The 17,428-nt window shown below is 42.5% G+C and overlaps 1 protein-coding gene across 7 annotated transcripts in view; it reads left to right on the top strand.

Moving 5' to 3' along the window:
- NRG4 (neuregulin 4) overlaps positions 1-17,428 on the top strand; it is a 45,400-nt gene that overhangs the window by 15,656 nt on the left and 12,316 nt on the right. For 6 of the 7 annotated variants that reach the window (XM_032232488.1, XM_032232490.1, XM_032232486.1 and 3 more), the window contains exons 2-3: positions 6,147-6,221; positions 15,407-15,483. The gene's annotated coding sequence lies outside the window, so the exon portion shown is untranslated. The remainder of the gene's footprint in view (positions 1-6,146; positions 6,222-15,406; positions 15,484-17,428) is intronic. The other variant, XM_032232489.1, reaches the window with a different exon arrangement.

Here is a 17,428-nt window from a genome sequence, read left to right on the forward strand (position 1 = left end):
CCCTCCCGCGTCACGTGACGCCGCTCGCGCTCGGGCGCCGGCCAATCGAGGCGGACGGATGAGTACGGCGGGGAGGGGAGGGGAGTTTGTAGTAATAGCATGGGAGGGGAGGAGCGGGGGGGGGGCAAGAAGGGGGTGGAGTCCGGGGAAAGGGGAGGGCGGTTGGTGAGGGGAGGGGCTTCCTGGGTGGGGGGAGGGGAGAAAGGAGTGAGGCGGGGGGAGTAGTGAGGGGATTCTATGTGATTTTAATCGTGTCATTAATATATGTTAATAAAAATTTTATTAGAATTATTTGCATTTAATATTAATATTGATCGATATTGTTTACATTATATATATTGTAATATAATATATTAATTATATTTTATTATATAATAATATAATATAATATAATAATAATATAATTAATATAATATAATACAATACAATACAATATATATTATAATATATTATTATTAATAAAAGTCCCATGTTCTTTTATCTGTGTTCTTAAAACACAGAAAACAGTTTATACACAATATATAAATTATCTGCATCTTGCATAAAACACCTATAGCAGTTTCTCAAACTTGCAACTTGAAGATGTCCGGACTTCAACTCCCAGAATTCCCCAGCCAGCGAATGCTGGCTGGGGAATTCTGGGAGTTGAAGTCCGGACATCTTCAAGTTGCCAAGGTTGAGAAACACTGACCTATAGTATCTAATCTCTCTATATAAAATGTTTAACATTGACTAGCGTTATCTAATGTCATATATGGCATAGATGATGTGAATAATGTATAAAATATAGGCGGAATTTTGTGCATTCCATATTTTATTTATCATTTTTTTAAGAAACCGGCCATGTCCCTCTGAGTGGGGCGTAGGAACCAATGATCTTTTTTGCGATTGACAATAAATACATAATTTAAAAAAAAAGGTAATAATAGTGGGAGGAAGGAATTCCTTCACATTGACATTAGGTGGGAGGAATATTAGGTCTGCAACCTTATTTATAAAAACAATAAAGGCATGAGATACAATTAAGGAAGGAAGGAAGGAAAGAAAGAGAGAGAGAAAGAAAGAGAGAGAGAGAGAGAGAGAAAGAAAGAAAGAAAGAAAGAAAGAAAGGAAAGAAGGAAGGAAGGAAGGCTATCTAATAAAACCCCTGTATGGCATCCATAGAGATATAAATAAAAAGAAAAGCTATCTAATTAACCCAGTAAAACCCCTGTATGGGATTTTATATATAAAAATAAAAAGCTACCCAATAGAACCCCTGTATGGGATCCATAGAATCACCAAGAATCGGACAGGATTGAATGGAGAGCATCTTTATCCTCAAGGTAAACCCAATATAATGCAAAATAAAAGCCCCACAGAAGCCAGCAGTCTTGCTAATCTAAACTGATATACGAATATTAAATTACGATAACAATGGGATTAAAACAGAGCAACAAAAAAAGCTTGGAAAAATGAAATAAATTAAAAAATAAGAAACAGAAATAGGATTTAATTGTAATCGCTAGATTTCATTAATGGGACAATTAATCACCTCTCAAGATAAAAGGCCAAAATATGTTCCTTCAAAGGGGTTGGAAGGCTTCATAGCTATGACAGAATATTTCAGATTATATTCCGAGATAGAGGTATAAACAGTTTTACAGTGCACCCGTTATCATGTCCAGTTTTATTACAGAATTTCAGGATCGATGGTAGCCACGCAACAAAGCTTGTTTTGGTAGCCGTGAGGTTTCGGGTCTCCTTGTTGTGAAATGTTATATTTTCCATAAATGCTAATGCCTCTCTCTCCAATAGTCGTTTGCCCCAATTAATTCTTTACCTGAGGCATGAAAATGAATAAAATGCTATAAAAAGAATAGCGGGTTAGTCGTGTTTTAGACATGTGGATGGTGCAATGTTTAAGCAAACATGGAAAATTCTGGCCAAATACACTTTATGGTGAAAAAAACAAAGGGATGGCATAGTAAAAAGTGGTTTAAAAAAACAACAACAACTGGAATTTACTATGCAAACGAGAATGATTAAAACTGCTACCTTCATGTCAGCATTCAGGATCTGTATGAGTATTGGGATTATAGTATCAAGTAAAACAATAGACGTGTTTGTTGTGGTTTATTTTTTACTTCGCTACATATAGCAAAACTGATTTATTTATAATTAATGTAACTTGTATTGGAATATTAGAAACCATGTTGAATAGCAGGCCATAAAATGATGAAGCATTTGTGAAATGAGAAAACACAACTGAGGCTGTCATTTCTTGTGATCTGTGACAGCATCATAAAAAACTGAAATTGCAAGACAAGTTGATGCAAAAAGAAATCTTTTATACCGAGTGTAAGAATTGAGTTTATAACCCTTGTATAATTTATAAGAATATCTCTGGGGAATCTTCTAAGCCAAGATATGCATTTATTTATGCCTTTATTAATTTCTAATACGATGCATTCATTTTGGCTAGCCTGTCATCCGCAATACTCTCTTACGTTTAAGTTTAAAATTTCTATTAAAAAAATCATCTGAATAAAATAAGAATAGGTGATAATCAGGGGTGAGATCCAGCAGGTTCCGACAGCTCCTGTAGAACCGGAAACGGAAATTTTGAGTAGTTCGGAGAACCGGCAAATACTACCTGTGGCTGGCCCCAGCAGTGGGGAGGGAATGGGGATTTTGCAACAGGAATGGGGAGGGAATGGGGATTTTGCAGTATCCTTCCCCCAGGAGTGGAGGGGGAATTGAGATTTTGCACCAGGAGTGGGGAGGGAATGGGGATTTTGCACCAGGAGTGGGGAGGGAATGGAGATTTTGCACCAGGAGTGGTGAGGGAATGGAGGTTTTGCACCAGGAGTGGGGAGGGAATGGGGATTTTGCACCAGGAGTGGGGAGGGAATGGAGATTTTGCACCAACAGTGGTGAAGGAATGGAGGTTTTGCACCAGGAGTGGGGAGGGAATGGGGATTTTGCAGTATTCTTCCCCCAGGAGTGGGGAGGGAATGGGGATTTTGCACCAGGAGTGGGGAGGGAATGGGGATGTTGCAGTATTCTTCCCCCAGGAGTGGGGAGGGAATGGGGATTTTGCACCAGGAGTGGGGAGGGAATGGAGATTTTGCACCAGGAGTGGGGAGGGAATGGAGATTTTGCAGTATTCTTCCCCCAGGAGTGGGGAGGGAATAGAGATTTTGCACCAGGAGTGGGGAGGGAATGGAGATTTTGCACCAACAGTGGTGAGGGAATGGAGGTTTTGCTCCAGGAGTGGGGAGGGAATGGGGATTTTGCACCAGGAGTGGGGAGGGAATGGAGATTTTGCACCAACAGTGGTGAGGGAATGGAGGTTTTGCACCAGGAGTGGGGAGGGAATGGGGATTTTGCACCAACAGTGGTGAGGGAATGGAGGTTTTGCTCCAGGAGTGGGGAGGGAATGGGGATTTTGCACCAGGAGTGGTGAGGGAATGGAGATTTTGCACCAACAGTGGTGAGGGAATGGAGGTTTTGCACCAGGAGTGGGGAGGGAATGGGGATTTTGCACCAACAGTGGTGAGGGAATGGAGGTTTTGCACCAGGAGTGGGGAGGGAATGGGGATTTTGCACCAGGAGTGGGGAGGGAATGGAGATTTTGCACCAACAGTGGTGAGGGAATGGAGGTTTTGCACCAGGAGTGGGGAGGGAATGGGGATTTTGCAGTATTCTTCCCCCAGGAGTGGGGAGGGAATGGGGATTTTGCACCAGGAGTGGGGAGGGAATGGGGATTTTGCACCAGGAGTGGGGAGGGAATGGGGATTTTGCATATTCTTCCCCCAGGAGTGGGGAGGGAATAGAGATTTTGCACCAGGAGTGGGGAGGGAATGGTGATAATGCTCTTTTGAATTTAAAGCTGCAGTGCTAATCCAGCAGGCTTTACTTGGAAATAAACAAGATTGAAAAAGTTTCAAAAGTTTCTTGGGGGAGAAACAGGATCTTAACAGCATTCTCTCTTGAATGGTAATGGCTTTTCCTAAGTTTAAATGATTATATTACATCTAATGACAGGTATACAAACTACCGTTTGCCATTAAAGGCTTCCTGGTTATTGAACCTATGAATTTACACATCCGTGGACAGATTTACAGATTCAGAAATAGTGCGACAGCTGTTTACAACTGCAGTCACGCATCTTCGGTACATGGACCATGTATCTTCTGGACCATATATTTAGTTTGTTATCTGCGCATTGACAAAATGTCCATTTGTTAGTTATACATGGGCACATTGCATGGATCTGCACATATACACATAATCCTCAACTTACAACAGTTCGTTTAGTGACTATTCAAACTTACAACGGCACTGAAATTAAGTGACTAATGACCGTTTTTCACACTTACGACCGTTGTGGCTCCCCCACGGTGACTTACTTTAGAATGCTTGATGACAGATTCGCATTTATGACGGTTACAGTGTCCCAGCGTCCTGCGATCCTCTTTTGTGACCGTCTAACAAGCAAAGTCAATGGGGAAGCCAGGTTCACTTAACAACGGCGTTACTAATTTAACAACTGCAGCGATTCGCTTAACAAACGGGGCAAGAAAATTCATAAAATGGGGGGGGGAACTCAATTTAAGCAAATTTCTTGCTTAGCGACGCAAAAATTTGGGCTCGATTGTGGTCGTAAGTCGAGGACCACCTGTATTGTGCCAATACATTCATGACCTCCTAGGTTCATTGGGAAAGGATGTGTTGGCTCAGTGGCTAAGACGCTGAGCTTGTCGATCAGAAAGGTCGGCAGTTCAGCGGTTCGAATCTCGAGCGCCGCGGAGCAGAGTGAGCTCCCATTCCTTGTCCCAGCTTCTGCCAACCTAGCAGTTCGAAAGCACGTAAAAAATGCAAGTAGAGAAATAGGAACCACCTTTGGTGGGAAGGAAACAGCGTTCCGTGCGCCTTTGGCGTTTAGTCATGCCAGCCACATGACCACAGAGACATCTTCGGACAGTGCCGGCTCTTCGGCTTTGAAACAGAGATGAGCACCGCCCCCTAGAGTCAGGAACAACTAGCACATATGTGCAATGGGAATGTTTACTTTTACCTTAGATTCACTGGGAAGAAATTGATGCGTACGAAGGCCAATGCCAACTGAAGAATTGGCAGCTGCATTAAAACAATTCTGCGCCTTGTATTACATGTGCTATTGCTAACGCAATGAATATTTCATATCCAAAATTAGAGTTATGTTCTTTCTACTCGGTATTATTTTGATTATGCTGAAGCACAACTATCTGTGCAGTTTAATGCTTCATGGCAGACAAAACTCCATCTGCGTGTATTTCTGTCTCATTTAGCTTGCCAGCAGTGATCAAATCTACATATTGAATGATGACTTTACAAGCTGATTTGAAAATATGCCCTGCACTCCAGCAGCACAGACTTGTAACAACATACTGTACTTTTTGCACATTGGTTTGAAGTCAAATCCTTACCAGGTTCAGTGGAATTAAATCCTGAATCAAAAAAAGGAGACATAAATTGGAAGATAAAACGCTACTCCAAAAGTCACATTCACACTTACTGAAGCTGTTTATATATTGGCTTAAACGCTGGAAAGCAGATTAATCCCTTTTGAAATAAATAGTAAAAGTCACCCCATCTTAAAAAAAAAAAGAGAGTTTTTTAAGAGAGGATCTATTTTAAAGCAGGGATGAGTCACCTATATTTCCACCTGTGTACCTTTTTTGAATCAAAATCTTAAATTAGAGAGGTAAATTAGAAAAGAAAGTGACAATAGGAATATAGTACCTTGAAATGCAGAGGAAGTGAATTCCTCGTTTTTATTTGTTGAGCAACAATTAGCAGCAAAGAACAGTTGCTATGTTATTCTTGACCTAGAGGAGGGAGTAGCTACATTTTTAGTCTGCTTTTAAGTTCTGAACTATTAACAGTGACAATTCAAGATGATTTAAAAAAAAAAGAACTGTTTAAATACATTACAAAAAATGAATTTTTGATAGGTCCCTTCTGCCCTGGACACTGAGGTATAAAACAATTAGCAATTGACACACTTTGTGCCAAAATTTGCCAACAAGTGGGAAATTTAAGATTGGGTTGAATTCCAATTTATATATGGCAACGGTTCGCCTTTTTAAAGTCCTAATAAATTTCCTTTCTTCCTTTAGGCAGGAAGATCACAGGCATCAACTTTGCACTGAGAATAATTTCTGTCATCCCAACAAAAACATGAATAATTGCAGGTAAGTTGTTGTCTCACATCTGCCTTCTATCAGTTAAACATTTACTGTATTTTTCAGACTATAAGACTCACCAAAGTATAAGATGCACCAAGATTTTGAAGAGGTAGATGCCCCTCCCTTTTTTTTGCAAAAAACAGGGCATGCTGTGGGTTTTCTAGGCTGTAGAGTGCTCCTGGGGGCTGGGGAGGGCAAAAACACCCGTTTTTGCAAACAACGGCCCTGTTTTTTGCTCGTTTTTGCCCTCCCCAGCCCCCAGGAGCAGTTTGCAGGCGTCCCAAATCCTCTGGCCATCCATTTTTGCAAAAAACAGGATGTGTGAGGTGGGGTTTTGGGAGGCCAAAAATGCTGCATTCAGTGTATGAGACGCACCCAGATTTTCACCCTCTTTTTTTTGGGGGGGGAAGGTGCATCTTATACTCTGAAAAATACGATACTTGGCCCACCACGGGCCACTTGCCAAGCCTCAAAACTAAAAAAGACTCCAATTGCAAAACCAGTGAAGTTACCACAAACCCCAAAACTGGGGTTGACAATCCAGATTCAAAGTTACGACCTCTCTGCTCCCCTTTCGTGTGGCCACATTTCGAATGCTCAGCAAACGGCCCATGTTAATAGTTGTTTGCAATGCCCCGCCATCACGAGACCATGATTGACACTTTTTGCCAAAAAACCAGCATTATATGTCAAATTTCTAGTAAAAACTGCGCCAGAGCAAACAACCACTGCCCCCCCCTTTTTATGAATGCTGCAAAAAAGGCCATTAAAATTCTGTTCTGTTCACATGTTTACGACTGTCCTGATTTATAGCCCAAATCGTGGGCTCAATTGTGGGTCGTACGTTGTCCTCAAGTTACAAGAGTCCATTTAGTGACCGTTTGAAGTTGCGACCTTCTGACAAGGAAAGTCAATGGGGAAGCCGGCTTCACTTGACCACCGGGTCGCTAATTGAACAGCAAGAAATGTCGTAATACGGGGCAAAACTCACCGAACAAATGTTTCTCTTAGCAACATAAATTTTGGGCTCGGTGGTGGGTCGTAAATCAAGGACTACCTGTACTGTGTGGACATCTCAACGTACGGTGGTGGGCGGTTAGCTTCCTGCTTTCGTTGCAAGCTGCACCAGGTTGGAAGGGAAATTCTTGGCTTCCCGGGGCCTCGCCTCCTGTTTCCAGATCATTACTGTTGTGCTGAGTCAGGAATATTATGCATTTGCTGCGCAAGCATGCTTCCAGTGGCACGCTGCAGTGGGAATCACATTATTCTGGGCTCCAATAGATTATGTGCTAAAGCACCATCAGAAAGAAAGCCCCAGCACTCCTTTGCTGTAGGAAATGGAGATATTTGCTTCGACGCCACTTCAGAGTATACTGTAGTGGCCAAAATTGTGGAAATTTTTTTGGGGGAAAGGGTATTTTTGAGGTTTGAAGGCTTATAACACCATTTTTTTTAATACTACTATAACATTATATATCAATGGAAAGATCGTTTAATCAAGAATGTAATGCAACAAAGTCGGTTCAATTATCTGTATTCTATGAAAAGTTATAGCCAAGTGTAGCCAGTAATAAAACCCAGTTAATAGAAGCAGTCATTCAATCCTGGTTTAACATTATAACAGCTGCAGAACTAAAAGACTTGGTTCACTCCAGGGGAAGAGGTCATAAGGCCATAATTCATTCTAAAGGTTACCCAACTAAGTATTAACTGACATGGTGATAATTTTTGTATACCTCGTTTTTTTCTATGTGTTTCATGTTTCTTCTTCATAGCTGCTTCTAATAGCAAATATTTCATAAAGCATTACAGTCTTGATTAAATTATCTTTCTATTGATATATATAGGCTTATGGTATTATTAAAAAAAAAGGGGTGTTATTAGTCATCAAACCTCAAAAATACTGTTCACTTTTCCCAAAAGGTTTCTGCAATTTTAGTCACTACTGTAAAGTGTTCTCCATAAGGAGGAGAAGGAGGAAGAAGAAGAGGAGGAGAAGGAGGAGGAAGAAAAGGAGGAAGAAGGAGGAGGAAGAAGAGGACAAGGGAGAGGGAGAAGAAGAAGAGGAGGAAGAAGAGGAAGGAGGAGAAAAAGAAGAAAAGGAGGAAGAGGAAGAATAAGAAGGAGGAAGAAGAGGCTGAGGGAGAGGGAGAAGGAGGAGGAGGAAGGAGGAGGAGGAAGAAGGAGGAGAAGGAAGAAGAGGACAAGGGAGAAGAAGAAGAGGAGGAGGAGAAGGAGGAAGGAGAAGGAGGAGAAAAAGAAGAAAAGGAGGAAGAGGAAGAATAAGAAGGAGGAAGAAGAAGAGGCTGAGGGAGAGGGAGAAGGAGGAGGAGGAGGAAGGAGGAAGAAGAAGGAGGAGGAGGAAGAAGAGGACAAGGGAGAGGGAGAAGAAGAAGAGGAGGAGGAGGAAGAGGAAGGAGAAGGAGGAGAAAAAGAAGAAAAGGAGGAAGAGGAAGAATAAGAAGGAGGAAGAAGAAGAGGCTGAGGGAGAGGGAGAAGGAGGAGGAGGAGGAAGGAGGAGGAAGAAGGAGGAGGAGGAAGAAGAGGACAAGGGAGAAGAAGAAGAGGAGGAGGAGGAAGAGGAAGGAGAAGGAGGAGAAAAAGAAGAAAAGGAGGAGGAGGAAGAGGAAAAAGGAAGAGCAAGAAGAGGCCGAGGGAGAGGGAGAAGGAGGAGGAGGAGGAGGAAGGAGGAGGAAGAAGGAGGAGAAGGAAGAAGAGGACAAGGGAGAAGGAGAAGAAGGAGGAGGAGGAGGAAGAGGAAGGAGAAGGAGGAGAAAAAGAAGAAAAGGAGGAAGAGGAAGAAGGAGGAAGAAGAAGAGGCTGAGGGAGAGGGAGAAGGAGGAGGAGGAAGAAGGAGGAGGAGAAGAAGAAAAGGAGGAGGAAGAGGAAAAAGGAAGAGCAAGAAGAGCCGAAGGAGAAGGAGAAGGAAGAGAAGAAGAGGAGGAGGAGAAGGAAGAAGTTGTTAATTAGGCTTAGCTACTAGACATTGCAGTGAGAAACTGCTCAGTCTTGGGAGTACCTCACAAACCATCGGTATGACGTTCACATCCAGTTACCTGTTACAAAAGTGAGGATGATCCCCCCCCTTTGGCTGCTCCATCTTCATTTAATGGAGGTGAGCCACAGCTTCACTTTTGCTCAAGGCTGGACTGTGCACCTCTGTCATTTTCAGACACTAATCCCAGAGAGGCTAGAATTAAAACCCGCTATCCTTCCGCGGGGTGCATATCATAAATAGAATATTGTTCATTAATCGGGAGAAGCATACCTTACTCTCTTGCTTGAAATTCCAACAGTTGTGCAATATCTTAAAGATGAGGAAAAAACATTAATACGGCACAAAGGCACCAAAGGACTACAATTCATTTCATTTCATTTCATTTCGATTGCTTCCAGGACTTAAATAATAAGATTTAAGTCTTAAAAAGTGTTTAAAAGTTCTTTGTTGCTTCATTCCAAATTAAATGTTGGAGGGGGGGGGGAAATGTTTCCAGAGAATGCAAACTTGGTAGCTTGAACGTCACATTTTTTTTTTTGCTCGTTAACTGAAATAATTTTAGTAGATGACTTTCTCAGACACACAGAAAATTCTCCCACACAGACCATTAATTTCGGTGTTGATCTACAGCACACTTGTAAATCGATTATTGTACTAAAATGCATTTGCATTTGCTTAGATCATCTGATTTTTTTCCAAAACGGCATTTAGCATGTGTCAAATTATTTTGCTGAGTCTCGTCCTTCCAGCCTTAGTTTTTTAAAGAGTAGTGGCTCCCTTTGTAAACTAGAATTATGGTTGTGGGCAGCTTCACAGTAAGTTACTACCTTCACGCCTCCAATTAGAAACCAGGGTTCAGCGTTTCTCACCATCTTTAAATATATATATATATATATATATATATATATATCAGAGGTGGGTTCCTACCAGTTCGCACCAGTTCGGTAGAACCGGTTCATCAAATCTACCGAACCAATTAGAAGAGGTTCCACCAGAAAGCAGGCCACACCTACAGAAGAGGTTCCCAAAAATTTTGAAACCCACCACTGACGCGCGCGGACACACACACACACACACACACACAGACAGACTCACAAAGAGAGAGAAAGAGAAATAAAGAAATAAAGAAAAAAAGAAAGAAAAAGTGAGAAAGATACGAAAGAAAAAAAGGAAAAAGGGACAGAGAGACAAAAAGAAGGAAAGAGAGAGAGAGAAAGAGAGAAAACATATGGCCGACAAGCCACTCCCATCAGGTCACATGACTGGCAAGCCACTCCCACAAAGGAGGCCACACCCACAGAGTAGGCTCGAAAAGTTTTTGAAACCCACCACTGATATGCACCAAAGACAAATTCCTTGTGTGTCCAATCACACTTGGCCAATAAAGAATTCTATTCTATTCTATTCTATTCTATTCCATTCTCTATTCTATTCTATTCCATTCTCTATTCTATTCTATTCCATTCTCTATTCTATTCCTATTCTATTCTATTCCATTCTCTATTCTATTCTACTCTATTCCTATTCTATTCTATTCTAAATATTTTGCTATGCTATTCTATTCTATTTTCTATCCTATTCTATGTCAGCTACTCTTAGTTCAATAAAACCGCAGAGTGACTACCATTAAGGTTATAGTAATGGATATTACATATGCACTTCAACTTCAAGAGGCAGAAACATAGCTGGGTATGAAACCATCCAGCCTCTACTTTTCTCTTGTTATCTTCAAGTTTCTTAACCATTGTCCTTTCTGCTTTGAGAAGCAATAACAATCCGTTGACAAGAGAGAAATGGCTGACGTGTAGTAGAAACTGTCTACAAGGGGCTTTCTCGCTCTAGTAAAACCTGCCTGTAATCAGTTAATATCATCTTGCTGTCACAATACACCTTCCTGAAAACCTCAAGAGGCCTCAAGGATGGTTTTTCTCCACTCCCACCCCCCTCCCATGGTAACCAGAGGGAGCATCTCAAGAAAACAAAGCTACACTGAAAACACGGACCTGCGTAAATTAAACCTGTAACTCACAGCACTTCTAATATCTCCTGTTTGCAACCTATTATGTTTACCAATCTCTTGAGTCAAGTCCTGGGGACTACCTCTCTGTAGGCTTTTTTTAGGGGCAACAGTGAGGACACTGTTTGCCCCATCTTCCAAGATGTTTGAAAAAAATCTATTTATTTTAATCAGAATAGAGCTTGGAGGGATCTTGGAGGACTTCTAATCCAACCCCTTCCTCAAGCAGGAGACCCCATACCGTGTCAGAATATCCAGTCTCTTCTTAAAAACCTCCAGTGTTGGAGGCAAGTGTTGGAGGTTAATTTCTTCGCTGTCAGGAAGTTTGTCCTTAATTCCAGGTTGATTCTCTCCTTGATTAGTTTCCATCCACCGTTTTTCATTTTTTTAAAGGTAAAAGGTTTCCCTTGCACATCTGTGCTAGTGCTTCCCGACTCTAGGGGGCGGTGCTCATCTCCGTTTCAAAGCTGAAGAGCCAGCGCTGTCCGAAGACGTCTCTGTGGTCATGTGGTTGGCATGAATCAATGCCGAAGGCGCACGGAACGCTGTTCCCTTCCCACCAAAGACGGTCCCTATTTTTCTACTTGCATTGTTTACGGGCTTTTGAACTGCTAGGTTGGCAGAAGCTGGGACAAGTTACAGGAGCTCGCTCCGTTACGCGGCGCTAGGGATTCGAACCACCAACTTTTCTGATTGACAACCTCAGCGTCTTAGTCACCGAGCCCTTTTTCCAAGTTTAGACCCCGACAAATTCATAACAGGGGGGAAAAAAACACACCCAGGGGTACCAAATATTCTTCATGAATTTTTGTCCCATGTCTGTGGCATTCGTTTCCACCGCTGGTTTGAAAAACCTTTTAGTTTTCTTCCCCTCCTCCGAATCAAAAGGTTGGAAATGCTTCTATAAATCTGGGATACCAGTCAGGATTTATCCGTGGTGCCTCGTCATCCCTCGCCTTCCCCAGAGCTCTTGAGCCCTTCTGCCCATGCTGTGTTCATTAATCAGCTGGACTGAACTCTCAGTGCCTCGAAGGTGAGCATTCTTTCAAGGTTGAAGCCACGAAAATAAAGGACTTGGTAAGAGAAGTCCTCCCGAGGCAAAAAAACTGGTGTTTACCTCTCTAGTCTCCTCCCAACCACCCAATAACACCTCCCCCCCACACCTCTATTTTAGATTAGATTAACAGAGTTGGGAGGGACCTTGTAGGTCATCTAGTCCAACCCCCCGGCCAAGCAGGAGAGCCTACACCAGAGGCCTTCAAACTTGGCAACTTTAAGACTGGTGGACTTCAACTCCCAGAATTCTCCAGCCAGCAGAGTAGTTTTGAGGAGCCAAGGTGGCGCAGTGGTTAAATGTAGCACTGCAGGCTACTGCTAGATCAGCAGTTCAGCGGTTCAAATCTCACCAGCTCAGGGTTGACTCAGCCTTCCATCCTTCCGAGGTGGGTAAAATGAGGACCCAGATTGTTGGGGGCAATATGCTGACTCTCTGTAAACCGCTTAGAGAGGGCTGAAAGCCCTATGAAGCGGTATATAAGTCTACTGCTATTTGAGGAACCCACAGCCTTTGCCAAGAAAATTTTTTGGTTAAGAGATCAATTCCATCTCTCCCCGTCATTAAATTCTTGGGAATGTAATGATCAATGCCATTGTCAACATGAGGTTGGTCGGTCTCTGGCCTGAAAGGATGGAGCCCGTAGGACAGGCTGGAATAAGATTGTAGTATGAAGCATCACGTTTTTTTTAATAAAAAAATCTGAATACTCCACTGACTATGTCAGCGAATTTGTCCCTGTATTTTTATGACAAAGTGAATCACCCTGTGAGTTCCAGATAAGAAAGATTATTTCCTACACCATGTCACAAACAAGTTGCTGGGAGAGATTCAGGAACCATACATTCCACACACACCCCCTTTATCAGCGTAGCATTCCTATCTGTGATGCAAAAACTGAGATTTGGTTTGTATGGACCGTTACCATAGCTGCATTTCCAAAATGCAAGATGTACATTATTTTTCCCATGGCTTCGTCTGGAATTCTGGAAGTTGCTGCCACAAAAATCTGATTAGGAATAGTAGGTTTATGTAGTAGATTGATGCAACTGGTTCCCCCAGTTGCAATGGATGGCTGTGAAGGTTGGACCACAAGGAAGGCTGAACGCCAAAGAACGGAGGCCTTTGAATTCTGGTGCTGGAGAAGATTCCTGCAAGTCCCTTGGACTGCAAGGCCATCCAACCGGTCAGTCCTAGAGGAAATCCACCCTGACGGCTCTTTAGAAGGCCAGATCCTGAAGAGGAAACTCAAATACTTTGGCCACCTAATGAGAAGGAAGGATTCCCTGGAGAAGAGCCTCATGCTGGGAACGATGGAGGGCAAAAGAAGAAGGGGACGACAGAGAAAGAGGTGGCTGGGGGAGTCACCGAAGCAGCCAGCTTGAGCTTAAATGGACTCCCGAGGATGGGAGAGGACAGGAAGGCCTAGAGGAACGTTGTTCATGGGGTCGTGATGGGTGGACACAACTTCACAAATAACAACAACAACAATCAAAGAATGTGAAGAGAGAAAGAGAGGGAGAAGGAATAGTGGAGAAGAGGAGAAAAGAGAAAGGGAGGAGGAGGAGGAAGAAGAAGAAGAAAGAAGAGGAAGTGGAAGAGGAAGAAGAACAAGAAGACGGAGAAGGAGGTGGCTGAATGGAGTCACCGAAGCAGTTGGCCTGAGCTTCAATGGTCTCCAGAGGATGGTAGAGGACAGGAAGGCCTGGAGGAACATTGTCCGTGGGGTCGCGATGGGTCAGACACGACTTCACAACTAACAACAACAGGTTTATGTACACTAAATCTTGGGACAGGTTCCAAGTGAGAACAATCCACCCATGGAACAGAAGTTGCCTTCAGAAGTTGTGGGAGCTTCATCACTGGAGGCTTTCAAGAAGAGACACATCTGTCAGAAATGGTGTATATGGTCTCCTGCTTGCCCGGGTGTGAGTTGGACTAGATGATCTATAAGATCCCTTCCAACTTCGCTAATCTATCTATATGCGATTATAGGATTCAGAATTTGAAAATGGTAACCGAGAATGTTAAAACAATCTGTGGCTTGGCGTTTCCCGACTCTCTCCTTCCGTATCCAAGAATTTTCAGGAAGTCTAAATTCAGCTAGGCTCAACCTTTTTTTAAAAGCGACGATCTCATTATTTCTAGATAGGTGCGTGAAACAATAGCGGTACGAATGCTTTAGGAGTTCGTACTTGATTCCATACCTCGTTGGGGTGGTGGTGGTGGTGGTGAGGAGTTCGACAGCCCCAAACCCCTCACCTTTTACGCTTGCGTGAAACGGGAAAATTCTTCCGTCTCGCTCCCCTTCAAAATGCATGCAGTGCACAAAAAAATAAAAAATAAAAATAAACCCCATCTGTTTCACAATCTGTCTGTGTCAGATGTAAAAAATAAATAAAAAAGGTGGTAAAAATGTCCTTGGCACATAAATAACCCTGAGACTGTCCTAAGGGCACTGACCTAACGCTCGAGCCGCTTTATAGGAAGGAGTTGTGCATAAGGGCCATTGTAGAATTGCAGGCAGGAGTTTCTCTGGAGTCCGCATGGAGTCGGAGGGAATGAAATGCCTGTCGGACCTGGTAACTAGAGAACGGCCCCTGTTGTTGTCTTCGGTGTTTTGTGTTGTGTTGCGTTGCTATTTGGGTGCTGCCCTGGAGTTCCCGTCCAATGTCAGTGACAGTTCACTTTACGGTCAAAGTCTTCTCAGAGAGTGACAGGTGGTAAAAATGAGTCCCGGGAGAACAAATAGGGCGGTACTCCTGCCCACACCTGGCCTCTTGTGTATACTTCGGTGTGCCTGTCAAACCTCACCCACGCTCCACCATGCCGTCCTATAAATCCCCAGCTTTCGAGGCATCGGATGCATAAATGCCGAGTCTCGGGGGGACGAGCAGAGAGCTATATAACCTGCTTTGTGGTGTTTTGATCTGGGGCGGAGGTCTTGGGATACTCACCCCTCCCAGGTAAGCCTCTTTTCGTTTCGCTCTAACCGCTTGTTTTGAAAACTGCGCTCTCTTACCTATCTGGAAGGTCGATGAGGCATGGGAAAAAGCCACGAGGCAAAACAGGGGCCAGGCTTACATAACACAAGGAGTTGTATTTCCATCTCTGTATTGCAGAATCAGCAGACGCCGAGAAACAACAGAGACATCAATTCACCTTGCGAGGAGCGCCGGTATTTGGTTATAGTGACAGAGTAAGTATAGATACTCCTCGCCTTATTGCGGTTTGGATGTTTAGGTTTCCAACTCCGTTAGAAAGGACCTTGTAGGTCATCGAATCCAATCCCGACCGTTATTGATTATTGATAAATCCGTACTTGGGTTATCCTTCGCGGGTAAGCGTTTTATTTTCACAACGATCCCATGCGCTTAGGTTCTTTGATGCACAGGTAAAAACTACTTCAAGTGCAGAAATTAAACATCGGCAACTCAGGGGCCACCAAAGGAAAACATAACCCGATGATGAATTAAGTAGCAAGAGGCAGTTCCGGTGTAAATATCTTGCAGCAAAGTTTATACAAAGGGAAAGGTCATGGGGTGTTATTCCATTTACCTTGTTCCATTTTTCAAAACGTTACTGTAGAAATAAGGAAAACATTTTTCTTCCCCAAAAAAAAACCCCCACAGACAAATATGTATTTGAGGGAAAACAGCATGTAAGTGAATATGTTGTTTAGCGGAGTATAAAACTGGTTACTTTGCCAAGAACTCCCACAGGCTAAAATATTATAAATCTGGAAATGAGTTCTCTTGAAATCACTTCATTGTATTTGGGACTATATTTGTGTAGAATTGCTTTTTAAATGGGCATAATGGTTTTGTAACTAGGCTTTTAAATATTTTGAATCTTAAGAATTTTCTTGTAAATAATCCGGTTTCAAATTATTATTTTTTTGCCCTGTATAACTTGGGAGAAGTAATCATTGGAAATGACAATAGAGTTCGCATGCTGATACGTTCTCATCCTTCCAGCTTGAGTAAAAGAGAGATAGTTCTCCAGCCTGATTCAAATTTAGAACTAAATAAATGAGATTACAATGATTTATGTGCTCATTTATACTCTTAAATATCATTCTCATTGCAGTCTTGTGATTCTCAGGGGCTCCCAGGGTGTATAAAAACATTAAAAAGCCTGCAATGCCATTAAAATAAAATGAGATCAAACCTTAGGCATGCTTACCTAGAAGTAAGTTCCTTTATGAGCTTGACTTTGGAGAGTGAAGTTCCTTCACACTTGCCTTTCTCATCCTTCAGTGTTTCTCAACCTTGGCAACTTGAAATGCTCAACTCCCAGAATTTCCCAAATCAGCATGCAGATTGGGAATTCCCCGGGGACTAAGGAATGTTGGCTTAGGGATTTCTGGAAACTGAAGTCCACACACCTTAAACTTGCCAAAATTGAGTAACGCTCTCCTGCTGGGTATTTCCTGGGGATTTTGTGTTATGTACTTGTGAAATATTCCCGTACATTATAAATTCCTTAAGTGGATGTCAGAAAAATGTGACATTTCCTAATGTCCACATTCTCTCGTGACAACTGGCGTGAGAAAACTATGTCCAGTGTTTGATAAAGCAACTTTTAAAGGTCTTTCTGGGGTAGGGGAAGCCACGCGATGACTTTCCTAAGGGACACGACTGAACCGAGATTGATTTTAGCGGGAAGTCCTGCAGGAAGCGGACTAAAAATAGCCAGGAGCTGGTGTACCCTACCTGCGGTTGTGTGTTGCACAAGATCTTGAAAGAGTTCTCCCGGAAGGGTGCACAAAAGTGATTCCTCTGCTTATTAACCTTATACGCTGCTCGTTTTTTTGCCAGCCGTCTCCCTAAATTAGAAAGAGGTTTGGGGGGGCGCAGTCAAATTACGAGTAAGCCTTCCACGCTTGTATTTGATTTTTTGGTTTTTAAAAAAAGAGTGCATATAGTGGTGCTACTTAAACATCTGGAAAAAAATAAAACACGTAAAACGTTAAAAGAAAGGTATAAAAATTGGGAGAAGCAGGAGTCTTGTCCAAACTGGTTCCAAAATTTTGTTCTTTGCTCTGACTGTGCCAGTTTCGTAACATTATAAAGTTTGAGAACTCTGGCAATAAAATGATGATTAATTAAAAAAAAAACCACCGTATATGCATTTAATTATGA

The sequence above is a fragment of the Thamnophis elegans genome, chromosome 16 (assembly GCF_009769535.1).
Source record: "Thamnophis elegans isolate rThaEle1 chromosome 16, rThaEle1.pri, whole genome shotgun sequence".
In the NCBI taxonomy this organism is placed as follows: domain Eukaryota; kingdom Metazoa; phylum Chordata; class Lepidosauria; order Squamata; family Colubridae; genus Thamnophis; species Thamnophis elegans.